The 15,370-nt window shown below is 40.2% G+C and overlaps 1 protein-coding gene across 1 annotated transcript in view; it reads right to left on the bottom strand.

Moving 5' to 3' along the window:
• Positions 1-15,370, bottom strand: part of VWA8 (von Willebrand factor A domain containing 8) — a 411,100-nt gene that overhangs the window by 193,945 nt on the left and 201,785 nt on the right. The window lies entirely within an intron of this gene.

Genomic DNA, 15,370 nt, shown 5'->3' with positions numbered 1-15,370 from the left:
CACTTCCTATTTTCTTTTTCTTCATTATCCTGTATTTCACCAAATAAATAAAAATAGCAGATGGAATTCTATTCAGCAACAGTATTTTGTAGATGTAAATATAAATTATAAGGATTTGGAAATTAATCCAGGTTTATAAATTATCCAAGTTCTTCACTTCTCTTTTTCCTTCCAGATAAAATAAGTGATCACTTCTCTTTCCTTGTGACCATTTCACTCCTCAAAATCACCACCTGACAGTGAAGAGGAGAAATTAAAAATATATATTTGTATGATATATACATTATATATATTATTTTAAAGTAACTTTGATGGTGAGTTTGGTGATGACTGGAATGTTGACACACCAATTAAAGCAAGTCTATGAATTATGTCTGGGCCTGGCCCAATCTGCCATCATTAGGCAAAAGCCAGGCTACTTCACCTCACTCCAGGACCCAAGGGATTTTAAACACATCTGCTGTGATAATGGCAATCCATTTTATTTTCTTAAATTTACCTGCTCCTCTTTTCCTGACCCTTACTTTTAGATATTCAGAAGTATTAATAGTAAGCTGTCTTGATGCTATGTACTCCTCACTGAGGAAATATGTTCACTCCACCCATGATTATTCTTGTAAAAAATGTGTTCATAAGCTGCAGTTGATAGACAGGTCCAGACATTTTTAAGGGAATCAATTTTATATCTTCACATTTTACATATGTTCTATCTTTAAAAAATTATCCTACAGCCATCTTGATCACATCATACAAAGAATTAAATTACTTTTAAATGTAACTCCTTTCTTTACAAGACTTCAAAGTGGTTTTTTCAAACTACCCTACCACTTATTCGAAGTAAAATGTACAGTGGTGTTGTTTTGAGTACCTACTATGTGTAAGACACTACTTGGAATGGGAACTTCAGACTTTAGTGCTAAAACATACTTTTGAAACTTCAACCCAAATTCCAGATTTTACTATAATTTACCAAAATTATAAAATGTCTATCCATTAGAAAAAAATATCATATGAAAATCACAAACAAAGCAAACTTCATATATAAGTCCAATCTTTTTTTGCTTTAGCAAAATATAGTTAATCAAAATCAGTCCACTGCTTTGAGAGCCAGTAGAGAGGAGGTGGAAAGAAGACTTGAAAATCAGAGCAATCAGGATTTAAATTCTGGTTCTTGCCAATTATTGTCATATGATCTTGGGTTAAGTAATAAAACCCACCCAGGAGGCTCATTGATGGAACACTTGGAAAGCATCTAGCAGAGCATATGGGGGGTAAAAAGTGCACTTACCAGTATATGTCAGCTTTAACTATTTCCATATGTTATCATTATTGCTGCTCTTATGACTGAAAGTTACTTGCCTATCTAACTTCTACTTGATCTTCAAGTTCTTAATGTAGACAGTATTAACAGAGAATACCTTCACTGATCCTTTTCAGGCTGAGTTAGGTAGCTTTGCTGTCTATTCCTCCTGAGCCCTGGATCTCTCCCTGTTTTAGCCCTTAACAATTTATAGTGTAGCTGCTTATTTTAATATCTATCTTTATACACAGATGGTAAGATTTAAGAATGTAGACCCTCTACCTTGATCTACCTTGTCCCTCATCCTGTCCCCAGCATCTAATGCATGTCTGGCTCACAGGAAGAATTTAATAAGTATTTATTGAATAAATGAATGCATGAATAAAATGAACAAAAATGCTAAAAGTTGAAAAATCAACCAAAGCTTATAGTACAACATACAGTATATGAACTTTCAAATTCATTGGATCATGGAACACTTTTTTTTAAAATAGAGAATCTGGAACTACAGACCCATTTTCATAAATGTTTAGTTTGATTAAGACTGATTCTCTGAGAGGTAAGGAACCCTCCTTATTCATTTATAAGTGTGTATTAAAAAGTACAGTCATGTTGAGAAGTAAATTTAGGGTTCACTAGTTAAGGGACTAAGAGGCAGAATTTTTATGTCCGTCATAGGCTCTAACTGAGTTAAATTCCACTTATTATTGTAGCAGGAAACTTTGGGCATGAGTAGGGATGCTGGCAGTATAACTACTGACATTAAGAATTTCTAGAAAAAATCAGTGGATGGCGGAATAGGCAGACGCATCCCAAGGCTTGTCCCAGAGCAAATAGAACGAGCAGCTGAAACAAGGAACATCCACCCCGAATTGGCGAACTATACTGAGCTGGTGAGACAGTATGCAGCCAGGAAGGGCAGAATTCCCCTGGAAAGGAGCAGAAGCTGTGTGAGCAGCCCGCTCCCCCGTCTGAGGAGCAGCAACCACGCGAGCAGTCCGACCCGTCTGAGGAGCAGCAGCCGCAGGAGCAGTCTGCCTACGTCTGAGGAGCAGCAACCTTGCGCAGTCCGCCCCCATCCAAGGAGCAGCAGCTGCACACAGACCGCATCCCGCACCAGTCCGAGGAGCAGCAGCCACACGAGCAGACCGCCCAAGTCTGAGGAGCGGCAGCCCTGCGCAGCACGCACCGGTCCAAGGAGCAGAGCCACACCCAGCTTGCACCTGTCCAACAAGCAGCAGCCGGGTGAAGGGCTCATCCATATCCAAGGAGGAGCAGCCACGCATACAGCTCACTCCCGTCCGAAGAGCAGCGGTTGCGCAAGCAACCCACCCCCGTATGAGGAGCAGCAGACTTGCAATCAACCTGTCCAAGTCCAAGGAGCAGTAGCCCACAAGCAGCCCACCACATTAGAGGAACAACAGCAGCGTGCAGCCAGCCCCCATTCAAGGATCAGCAGCCACGTGAGCTGTCTGCCCCAGTTCAAGGAGTAGCAGCTGCGTGTGTAGCCTGCCCCCATCCAAGGTACAGCAGCCTCGTGATCAGCATGCCCTCTGTCTGAGGAACAGCAGCTGTGTGAGAAGCCTCCCCCCACCAGCTAGAGGAGCCATCACAGCTGTGAACAGCACCCACCAGAGGAGCTGCTGACAACTGAGGAGCAGCTGCTACCACAACCGCCCGAGGAGCAATCACAGCCCGAGGAGCCACTGCCACCCAAGGAGCAGCCCCTGAACGACTCAACATCTAGATCTGTCAGTGAGATCAAACATGGGTAGACAAAGAAACCCCCAAAGAAAAGAAAAGGAAGACTCGCCAGAGAAGCAGCTAAGTGAAACAGAGGCACGCAACATGTCAGAAAAAGAATTCAGATTAAGGGTCCTAGAGTGCATAAACCGGATGGAGGAAAAAACCAACAACTTCTGCAAGAATCAAGAAGAAATGGATGAAAAAAATCAACAACTTATGTAAGAATCAAGAAGGAATGAAGAGTGATATAGCTGCAATAAAAAACACCATTGAAAGTTTCAACAGTAGACTAGGAGAAGTGGAGGACAGAATTAACGAATTAGAAGACAGGGTAGCAAAACGCACCCAAAGTGAACTGCAATTGGAGAAAAAAATTAAAAGACAGGAGGAGAGCCTAAGGGAGCTATGGGACAACATGAAACGAAACAACATACGAATAATAGGGGTGCCAGAACAACAGGAAGAGGAACAAAAGTTAGAAAATCTATTCGAAGAAATAATATCAGAAAACTTCCCTGAGGTGGGGAAGAAAAAAGTCACACAAGCACAGAGAGTCCCAAACAAGATGAACCCCAAAAGACCCACTCTAAGACACATAATAATTACCATGGCAAATGTTCAGGACAAAGAGAGAATCTTAAAGGCTGCAAGAGAGAGGATGGAACTGGAGAGCATTATGCTAAGTGAAATAAGCCAGTCAATGAAAGAAAAATACCACATGATCTCACTCATTTATGGATAATAAAGACCATTATAAACTGATGAGCAAAAATAGATACAGAGGCAGAGCAGCATTCAACAGACTGTCAAACTACAGCGGGAAGGCCAGGGAGGGTTGGGGGGCAGGAAGGGGGGGTAAGAGATCAACTGAAGGACTTGTATGCATGCATATAAGCATAACCAATGTGCATAAGATATTGGGAGGTAGGGGAGCTCGGGGGAATGTCAAGGGGAGGGGGAAAAAAGGATACCTATGTAATACTCTTTGTAATACTTTAAGCAATTAAAAAATAATAAAAAAATTGCTAAACCTAAAAAAAAATTTAAAAAATAAAAAAATAAAACAAAAAAAGAGGGGAAAAAAAAGAATTTCTAGACTACTTGCCCTATTTGCACCTAACTTGAAAGGCTTCTCCCTCTAACTTGACCAAATGGTGACTGATTTCTATAGTTAATTCCCTGGCAATCTAGCATGCTGCCATACCTGACCCCTATTCCAAGCTCCCAACCCATAATCCAGGCTCTCATGGAGCTAGTCCTATGATTTATTGCTTCCGAGGATCCCAGCACTACACTTTACAAAGCATCTATTATTATTATTTAAATTTCACTAAGATTCAAATTTAAATGTGTCTAAAAGAAAGCCTTGGTGATGTTAAGGAAAGTGAAAATATCCTGTGGCAATTAATTGGCGCTTATTAACTTTAGTATGAATAAACTAATTCTTATGCAATATAGTAATATATAGTCGTATATACATTTTCTGTATTCCTAGGTCCTACTGGAAGAATACTTTATGTTCTCTTCTGCTAAAAATTAATTTTTAGAGTTTAGAAACAACCAAGAACAGGATTTAATTAACCTTACTTAAATTCACTACTTATATTCTAGCAATACAGAAGGGGGTAGGTGAGGAATAGAAAATGATGTGTTCACACGGATTTATATAGCAATATAGTGAATTTCTCACTTCAGCTGTCACATATTTAATAAGCAACAACGTAACACATTCCAGCACCAAAATGGAAAAGGAACTCATATCATTGGTGGTAGAAGGAAAATTTAGTTACCTTTAGAATGCTTCATAGCAGATTAATAATAGGAAATTCAAGCTGAATTCCAATTTTAAAAAGGCAAATAAAATTGCTCTATAACACATGGATACTGATATCATGCTATCTGTCAAAATAGATTTCTGAAAAGACTTCTGCTCAGAAATCAAAACCACAAGCACAAACCAGATGACTTCCAAAAGGGACTATACATGAGGATAAATACAAATGGGAATTTATAAAAATGATTTTTGTCCTGTTCTTGGTCCTTTTGTCTTATACATGAAAAGAAAAGCAAAGGCTAATAAAATACATAAAATGGAAATTAATTTTAAAAAATAGGCTAAGTTTGCACCTCCCTGGAGACCCAAGAGCTAGTGCCCCTGTGGATAGCATCAGACCATACATCCATAAGCAACACACTCAAGGGGCAGACTCAGTGAGCACCAAAGCTCCACTGAAGTAAGTCCTGTTTCACAGCGGTATCTCCTGCACAGCAGCTCTCCCACTGCAGCTGGTCTTCACAGCAATTGGCCTGTAGGTCAATTCCTTCCAGTGACACCAACAGCAATCAAGACTCAACCACAACAATATTGTGCACACAGTCCACAAAGGGGCGCACCTACTGTGCCCAGCTCAGGGGACTGGGGAGGCTAAGCCACTGGGCCCTATAGGACACTTACTATACAAGGGCACTCTACCTACTCCAGGAGATAAAGCAGCTCTACCCAATACAGGGAAGCAGCCAAAATGCGAAGATAAAGAAACAGGTAACAATGAAAGAAATGGAAGAAAGCTAACTACTGGATATAGAGTTCAAAACCACGGTTATAAGGCTACTCAAGAATCTTCATGAAACCTACAAGGAACTTAGTGAGACTTTCAAGGATCTTAGAATCCCAAATACATGGAAAAAGACCACTCAGAAATTAAGGATACACTGACTGAAATAAAAAATAACATTAAGGAATTCAACAGAATACAGGATTCCACAAATAAAATCAATGATTTGAAATATGAAAAAGGAAAAAACACTCAGAAGAGGGGAAAAAAAAGAATCCAAAAATATGAAGATAATGTAAAGAGCCTCAGGGACAATTTCAAGTATACCCACAATCTCATTATGGGGGTGTCAGAAGAAGAGAGAAGCAAGATATTGAAAACCTATTTGAAGAAATAATGACAGAAAACTTGCCCTACCTGGTGAGAGAAATAGACTTATAAGTCCAAGAAGCACACAGAGTCCCAAACAAGAGGAACTCAAAGAGGACCACAGGAAGACACATCATAATTAAAATGCCAAGAGCTAAAGATAAAGAGAGAATCTTAAAAGCAGCAAGAGAAAACCAGTTAGTTACCTGCAAGGGAGCACCCCTATGACTGTTAGCTGATTTCTCAACAGAAACTAAGCAGGCCAGAAGGGAGTGGCAAGAAATATTCAAAGTGATGAATAGCAAGGATCTACAACCAAGATTACTGTAGCCAGCAAAGCTATCATATAGAATTGAAGGTCAGATAAAGAGCTTCCCAGACAAGAAAAAGCTAAAGGAGTTCATCAACACCAAACCAGTACTACATGAAATATTGAAGGGTATTCTTTAAGAAGAGGAAGAAGAAGAAAAAGATAAAACATATGAACAATAAAATGGCAATAAATAAATATCTATCAATAATTGAATCTAAAAATCAAAATAAATAAGAAATCTAAGAAACAGAATAAACTGGTGAATAAAATAGAATCAGAGGCATGGAAATGGAACAGACTAAAAATTCTCAGAGGGAAGGCGGGTAGAAGGGGCAGGAAGAGATTTAACAAAGATCTTATATGCATCCATGCATTACCTATGGACAGAGACAATAGGGTGACGAAGGCCTGGGGTGGGGCGGGAACCGGGTGGAGAGGGGAAATGGGGGGGGGGGAAGAAGGACATCTGTAATACTTGCAACAATAAAGATTTTAAAATAAATAAATAAATAACTGACAAAAGGGGGAAAAAGTAGGCTGATTTATATTTCAGTAAGTTTCTCTGATTATGTAAGAATAGAAACAGTCCACTATCTTCAGCATGGTACTTAATACAGGAAAAAAGATTGTTTTACAGATATCCTACAACATTATAAACTTCCACTTTGTAAGTTATACAGTGACCACTGTTCTCACAGGTAGCATAGTGACTCAAAGACTGATTCTTTTTCAGAGTATCTGATTACAATTATTGCTCTGTATTTATGGGTATCATGGATCAAAAGAAATTAATTTTCCATACAAATAAGTAATAACCCTAGGAGAACATTTTATTTGTTACAATTTCCATTCTATTATGATTTGTTTCTCCCAGGAACAGCTTTGAAATATAAGCTTATAAAAGTTTAAATAGAGTCAACAATTTCAACACTACTAGGAGAAGAAAAGTTAAAACACATCTAGTCAGATTTCCTCAGTCTGAGGTTTAACAAAGATATGGCTTCCATAACAGTTACCAGTATACTTAATGAACTAATTAAATGTTCCTGCTGACATTTATGTTAGCACCAATTGTTCTCACTTCTTACAAACTGAAGCTGTGTATCAATTAAACCCTGTGTTAATAAAGGGGCTACTCAATGAAATATGGTGCTAAACTTTAGTCTTCTTTAAATCTGTGACTTTAAAGTTTTTTTAAATAGGAGCAATTAATGTTTCAATAGTAATTTTAAATTATTCCAGAAGCAATAAAAGTAATTAGATTGTATAAGAACCAGGTTTTTTTGTTTGGTTGTTTTTTTTTTACAGGCAAAAGAAAATTGGCTTTTAGAGAGCAAGCACTATCTGTCCTGACATGGTGCTTGTGAAGGTACAGTAAGCTAATATCCTCTAATTTACTGAGGTGCAAGAGATCTCAAAACAATGATGTTTATTTTGAGGATGATATCTTAGTGAGTAGTATTTTAATTGGTTTATAGTTAACTTTCTTTTAGAAAAATAATAGTTAAACACAAGAGTGAAGGAAGAAATAGAGTTTCAAATAGCTGACAAGAACCTTATCTAACTTTAAAGTTCATTAAAATAAATATGGCTATAGCCAGAGTCCACTCATTAATACAAGCCAAACATGAGAAAGAAAAGATAGGATATGGCATATTGGAGGCATTTAACAAATTAAGAATTAATCTATATTTACAAACATTCTGGGCTATCTACTGAATAGCAGCAGCATACCACCTTCCTACCCCTGTGTATAAAAGGCAAATTTCTTTTACCATGTTGGGAGAGAAATTTCCCAGGTCCTCAAAGAGAGACAATAGTGCTGCCATCCAATACAAAAAGAGAAAGAGTAAGCTATAATTACTGCAGTGATAATGAAAAACCAGCAATGGCCTAAATCTGAATCCGTCTAGTTTGGTCAATCACTTAATCTCTGAAAGCCCAAGGTTACTCATCTCTACATAGGGAATTAAAATAAAACATGAGGGAATACAGTAAAGGTAAGGAAGATAAAAGTAGAGAGAGAAATAGTATTATAATGTGTGTTTTGAGAGAAAAGTCCTTCTAGTGAGGTAAAATATAACTTCTATCAAAGTGACTGAAAAGACTCTACCTATTCAAATAGTTGTTTTAGAGCAGTGGTCAGCAAATTGCGGCTCGCGAGCCACATGCGGCCCTTTGGCCCCTTGAGTGTGGCTCTTCCACAAAATACCGACTTCTGCACATGGGCCACAAAGTTTCAATCGCACTGTATGTGCGTGCCCGCACGTGGATTTTGTGTCTGCGCATGGCCCACAAAGTTTCAATTGCACTGTACGTGTGCGCCCGCACGTGGTATTTTGTGGAAGAGCCACACTCAAGTGGCCAAAGAGCCGCGTGTGGCTCCCGAGCCGCAGTTTGCCGACCACTGTTTTAGAGGACAAATAGTTTATGTAGTAGACAATCACTCATCACTAACATGTCCAGATGGAGAAAATCCTAACAAACCATAAAAGGAAGACCATCTATAATAATAAAAGCATAATATGCTAATTAGACCAGACAGCCAAACGACCTTCCAGACGTCATTCCAGATGTCCTTCCAGACAAAACTGTGGTGGGGGCAGAGGCAGAGGCGGTTAGGGGCAATCAGGCAGGCAGGTGAGTGGTTAGGGGCAATCAGGCAGGCAGGCAGAGTGGTTAGGGGTGATCAGACAGGCAGGCAGAGGCGGTTAGGGGCGATGAGGCAGGCAGGTAAGTAGTTAGGGGCGATGAGGAAGGCAGGCAGAGCAGTTAGGGGTGATCAGGCAGGCAGGCGAGTCCTTAGGGGCAATCGGGCAGGCAGGCAGAGTGGTTAGGTGCTGGGGTCCAGCCCCAGCATGTCCAGGGGTTCCCAAAGGTGTGGACGGAGTCGGCGAAGAAGGAATGACACAGAGACAGCGTTCAGTTGATCAGCAGCCTAGCCAGGATCTCTAGCCAAGTTCTGGTCAGGATCCCCAGCGAAGTTCTGGTTAGGATCTCCAGCCAGGTTCTGTGTCCATGTTCTCTTGCTAGGTTCTCCAGCCAGGTTCTCCAGGTTCTCCAGCCAGGCTCTGTAGCCATGTTCCCTTGCTAGGTTCTCCAGCCAGGTTCTGTACAGGTTCTCCAGCCAGGTTCAGTCACCGGGTTCTAGTCAGGTTCTCTTGCCATGTTCTATCCAGGTTCTGTAGCCAGGTTCTGTCTCTAGGTTCTTCAGCCAGGTTCTCTTGCTAGGTTCTGTGGCCAGTTTCTATCCAGGATCTTTTGCCATGTTCTCTCCAGCGAAGTTCTTCTGTCTCTAGGTTCTGTGTAGGTTCTGTGTCTAGGTTCTGTGTCCTGCTGTCTTGTTACATCTGTATTTATACCAGTTGATTCCAATCCTATCAATCTCTATTCCAAAGGTTAGGGCGTTTCTTATCTCCATTCCAGGGAGTAAAGATTATGTAGCTTAAGCATGACTGTTTGTAGTTAAAGTGATTAATTACCTGCCTGGCACTTAGTTAAGGGGTTTTATTCCCTCCCTAACTTCAGGGGAAAATCCCTACCTGGGGAAACAACCTTTCTCAGAGAGGTGACCTTGGTTAAAACACATAGTGCCAAGAAGGTGAGCAAACATATTAAGAACAGTATGCCATATATGCCAGGTCCCTTGAAACAGCAAGGATGGACCGGCTCCCGGCAGTTAGGGGTGATCAGACAGGCAGGCAGGCAGAGGTGGTTAGGGGCAATGAGTCAGACAGGTGAGTGGTTAGTGGCAATGAGGCAAGCAGGTGAGTGGTTAGGGGCGATGAAACAGGCAGGCAAATTGGTTAGAGGGCGATCAGGCAGGCAGGCAGGCCAGCGGTAAAGAGCCAGCAGTCCCAGATCGCGAGAGGGATGTCCCCCAAGGGGCCCCAGATTGTGAGAGAGTGTAGGCTGGGATGAGGGACCCCCCCACCCCATGCACGAATTTCGTTCACCGGGCATCTAGTAGGGGGATAATATTTGTGAATGCAAGACTACTGTGATACAACATTGCATTTCAGAGGTAGGTTCTTCCTGGGAAAAGCAGGGAAAAAATAGCCACAGCAAAACAATAATCTGATGGAAGGTAAACATTTCAAAATATGCTCAGTTTTCAAAATCTGCTTACCCTTCCACTACATCTTCTAGCATTATATTGACATAATTTTAAAAAGTCCTCATATTCAAAGCCACGTGATAATCAAGTCTTCTAAGAAACTCTGAAAATTTTGTAAGTTGTCTAGCATTTAAAAAGAAAATAAGAGCAGGAGAACCAAGATGGCGGCATAGGTTAACGCCGGAGTTTGCTGCTTTGAACAACTACTTCAAAAGTGAAACCAAAAAACGGAAGGGACATCACCCAGAACCACAGGAACGCTGGCTGAGTGGAAGTCCTACAACTAGGAGGAAAGAGAAACGCACACGGACACTCAGAGGAGGCACAGTGGTGAAGTCAAATTCTGAGGTGCGGAGTGCGGGGAGCGGGCTGGCGGCGGAGGGCGCGGTTGTTGTTTTCAATCGGGAGGGAGTCGCAGACTCTGAGCTCCAGATCCGGGCGAGTCTTTAGGGACCCAGACTCAAACGGGAGAAGCGGGACTGTCTGGCTTCGGTCAGAGCGAGTGCAGCTTTCTCTCCCAGCTTTGCAGCGGGTGCTGGGACTCAGAGAGGCAGAGCCCCTGGGGACAGGACTGAGAGCCGCCATAACTGCTCTCTCCGGCCCACCCTGTTGATCCTGTGCGACCCGCCCCGCCCAAGCCCCGCACACAGGCATTTGCCGGATAGCCTCAGGCAAAGGCTAGATCAGCACCTCCCTAGAGGACAGAAGTTCTCTCACTGCTGACACAGCTGATTCTCGTAGCCACTTGGCCTGGAGGTCAAACCCTCCCTGGAATTAGCTACAACAATCAAGATTTAACTATAAGACTGCGAACAAAGACCACTAGGGGGTGCACCAAGGAAGCATAACAAAATGCGGAGACAAAGAAACAGGACAAAATTGTCAAAGGAAGATATAGAGTTCAGAACCACACTTTTAAGGTCTCTCAAGAACTGTTTAGAAGCTGCCGATAAACTTAATGAGATCTACACGAAAACTAATAAGACCCTCGATCTTATATTGGGGAACCAACTAGAAATTAAGCATACACGGACTGAAATAACGAATATTATACAGATGCCCGACAGCAGACCAGAGGAGCGCAAGAATCAAGTCAATGATTTGAAATGCGAGGAAGCAAAAAACATCCAACCGGAAAAGCAAAATGAAAAAAGAATCCAAAAATGCGAGGATAGTGTAAGGAGCCTCTGGGACAGCTTCAAGCGTACCAACATCAGAATTATAGGGGTGCCAGAAGATGAGAGAGAGCAAGATATTGAAAACCTATTTGAAGAAATAATGACAGAAAACTTCCCCCACCTGGTGAAAGAAATGGACTTACAGGTCCAAGAAGCGCGGAGAACCCCAAACAAAAGGAATCCAAAGAGGACCACACCAAGACACATCATAATTAAAATGCCAAGAGCAAAAGATAAAGAAAGAATCTTAAAAACAGCAAGAGAAAGAAACTCAGTTACCTACAAGGGAATACCCATACGACTGTCAGCTGATTTCTCAACAGAAACTTTGCAGGCCAGAAGGGAGTGGCAAGAAATATTCAAAGTGATGAATACCAAGAACCTACAACCAAGATTACTTTATCCAGCAAAGCTATCATTCAGAATTGAAGGTCAGATAAAGAGCTTCACAGATAAGGAAAAGCTAAAGGAGTTCATCACCACCAAACCAGGATTATATGAAATGCTGAAAGGTATCCTTTAAGAAGAGGAAGAGGAAGAAAAAGGTAAAGATACAAATTATGAACAACAAATATGCATCTATCAACAAGTGAATCTAAGAATCAAGTGAATAAATAATCTGATGAACAGAATGAACTGTTGATCATAATAGAATCAGGGACATAGAAAGGGAATGGACTGACTATTCTTGGGGGGGAAAGGGGTATGGGAGATGTGGGAAGAGACTGGACAAAAATCGTGCACCTATGGATGAGGACAGTGGGTGGGGAGTGAGGGCGGAGGGTGGGGCGGGAACTGGGAGGAGGGGAGTTATGGGGGGGAAAAAAAGAGGAACAAATGTAATAATCTGAACAATAAAGATTTAATTAAAAAAAATAAAAAAAAATAAAAAGATGCAAAAAAAAATAAAAATAAAAAAAAAAATAAAAAGAAAATAAGTCTACTGAAACAGTACATTGAGAAACTGGAACTGCCCAGGCCGCTGTGACTCAGTTGGTTGAGTATCATCCCATGCACCAGGAGGTCGCCAGTTCAATTCCTGGTCAGAGCAGCTGCCCCTGTTGCAGGCTCAATCCCCAGTAGGTGTTGTGCAGGAGGCAGCCAAAGCTGTTTCTTATAGTTGTTTCTATGTCCCTCCCCCTCCCGTTTCCTGTCTCTGAAATTAATAAAAATATATTTTTAAAAAAGAGAAAGTGCATCTATTAACTTTACTGTTAAAACGAACCTTCTAGCCTGGTAAATTTTAGGAACTCAAAATGACCTAATTTCTTTGTACATACTTCATTTATCCTCTTCCAGATAAAAATGAAAGTGCCCAAACTCTTTGTTTTTCTTTTCCCCTGTCATTAAAAAATATATTTTCTAATCAGCTTTTTAAAAGGAATAGAAAAATGAAATTCAGATTAAAATACAATTGAATAAGTGTGCAAAGATGCACACACAAGATGAAATCACAATGTGAGGCTGGTGAATATAGTATCCACTAGATAAATCTTTATCAGAAATAGTATAGTACCTAGTAATTTACGTATTTTTTAAAAGACTCACCACTTGCGTAAAAACATAAAAGTGTTACAAAAGAGTCAAAATTTAATAAGTGACCGATTTTATAATATCAGGACATTCCAGAATAACTCACTCAGGAAACACTTATTGAACACCTACTAATGGGCACTGCTTTAGATGTTGAAGTGTCTGTGAACAAAAGAGGTAAAAAAAATTCCTTTTCCTTGATGAACTTAGATCAGTGGTTTTCAACTGGTATGCCACAAGAATTTTAATAAATGCAACACCTGACTATTTAGTCAGAGGCACTGACCTCTTTTCCCTTAGATTGTCAAATAAAAAAATGACAACAGCCAACACAACAACAGCCATCTGGTGTGACTGAATCAAAATTATACCTATTTTTTTTCAGATCAGCAAAAAAGATATATTTTTTGGTGTGCTGCAGAATTTTAGAAATTAGATTATGTATGCTGTAAGATGAAAAAGGTTGAAAATCGCTGCTGACTTATATTTAAGTGGACTTACTAATTGTACTATACTAACATTGTACTACCTTTGATACAGTATGAACTAGATCTTGCATAAGATTAACCACAGGCAACTCAAAGAAATAAAGTTAAAGTAAGTACTTTTGATCACCAACACATGATAAACTAGCCTGCTGCTAATTAAGTCCACCAGAAGAGGCATCTCCATGAAGATGGCGAGGCATGTCTCTTTTGGCTAATAACCGCAAATACATTTTTCACATAAACTTACTATATAATTTGCATTTTGTAAACCTCATAAAATTATTTGGTACATTATAACCGGTGAATTATTGTATCCTCATTTCTGATTATTCATCAACTAGAAAAAATTCCCAATGCTCCCATTTTAAATGTATCACACTTTAACTACTTGAGTCAAATAAAAAGTATGTACATTATATTTAGAGAATTCTTAACTTAAAGGAAATCTATGTTTAAGGTTTCTGTAATTTACCTATTTTAAATTTTTATGATCGATTTTCTTAAAGGAAAACACCAGTGCATCGTAAGAAAATAATATATATTGCCTTTAGCAGAAGTTAAATAGTTTCTTTCAATTCCGGCCTATTTTCCAGTGTCATTGTAATGGTAGAGGAGAAGGAACCAATACCACGGAGGAATTAGAGGGCAGAGGGCAGGAACGGCCCTGAAAGCACATCACTTTGTCATCTTTGTTTTATCTTAAAGTTTGGTGGAGATTTTGACTGCAATTCCATAATATACCCAGTTTTTTCCACAAAGAAACATATAAGTCACCACTAGGAAAACAGCAACAAGGAGCTGCTATCCTGAGCCAACCCCTCTGGAAACTGGGTGGAGCTGAAGACAGCTGATGCTGCAGAGCAAGTTCAACATCTGGCTGCCTTTCTCTTCTGGTATCTATCACTTTTCTTGAACCAAAAATTAAATAAATGAGTGGTTTAAGATGGCAGTTATGCTTTTCAATGCTTTATGCACTAAGTCAGGATAAGCACTGTGGAGAGCCACCAGAATGATGCTGAGAAGGCTGTATGCACAGCACTTTCCGCCTTGTGCTGGTTGGGCACTTCTACACCATTTAAAGATATCACTATGTCATCTTGGGATTGAAAAGTTTGCTCATCTCTTGGGCAATCTCTACTCTTTCAGGATGAATATGAGGGTGTGCTTCATTTGTCCTACTTGTCATTTGAGTTTACATATTATTGCTATTTAAGTTTATTTAAAAAATCTCCAAAACCACAACAAAAAGAAAATAATTAATTATAGATGAAAATTTTTTAAAAAGGCATTATTAGAGGCAAAAGACTAGAAATAGGCTACTGTCTATCAGTGCTACTCAAATGTCAATCTACTCAGGGAGGATTGCTGGCCAACCTATTAAATATCTTAAACCCTATGCCTGTCCCCTTCCATGCTTCATTTCTTCCCATAGGTATATTTAATATTATCCACCCCTCCCACCTTCCTTCTGTCCCTCCCTCCCTCCTTCTCTCTCTCACCAGCAACTAGAATATACACATGAAAGCTGGGGGTAATCACTCATGCTTAGAAATCACTCATAACAGATGTTCAACCATGTTTGTTGAGAGGACACATTCTAGTCAGCTACTTCAGTTATGCACCCTGAGGCCTGCAAACTGAGTAGCTGGTCACTCCTTAAAGCACTTACATACATACCTGTATGTACTTCTCTTAGAAAGTGTTTTCTTCCCTTCTCCTGCCTTTGCCTAACAAACTGTTAAGGCCCATTCCTAAAGGCTCAGTTCAAATG

This window comes from Myotis daubentonii, chromosome 2, assembly GCF_963259705.1.
Source record: "Myotis daubentonii chromosome 2, mMyoDau2.1, whole genome shotgun sequence".
In the NCBI taxonomy this organism is placed as follows: domain Eukaryota; kingdom Metazoa; phylum Chordata; class Mammalia; order Chiroptera; family Vespertilionidae; genus Myotis; species Myotis daubentonii.
The sequence above is the reverse complement of the archived record's forward strand: the minus strand, read 5'-3'. Positions and strand labels throughout refer to the sequence as shown.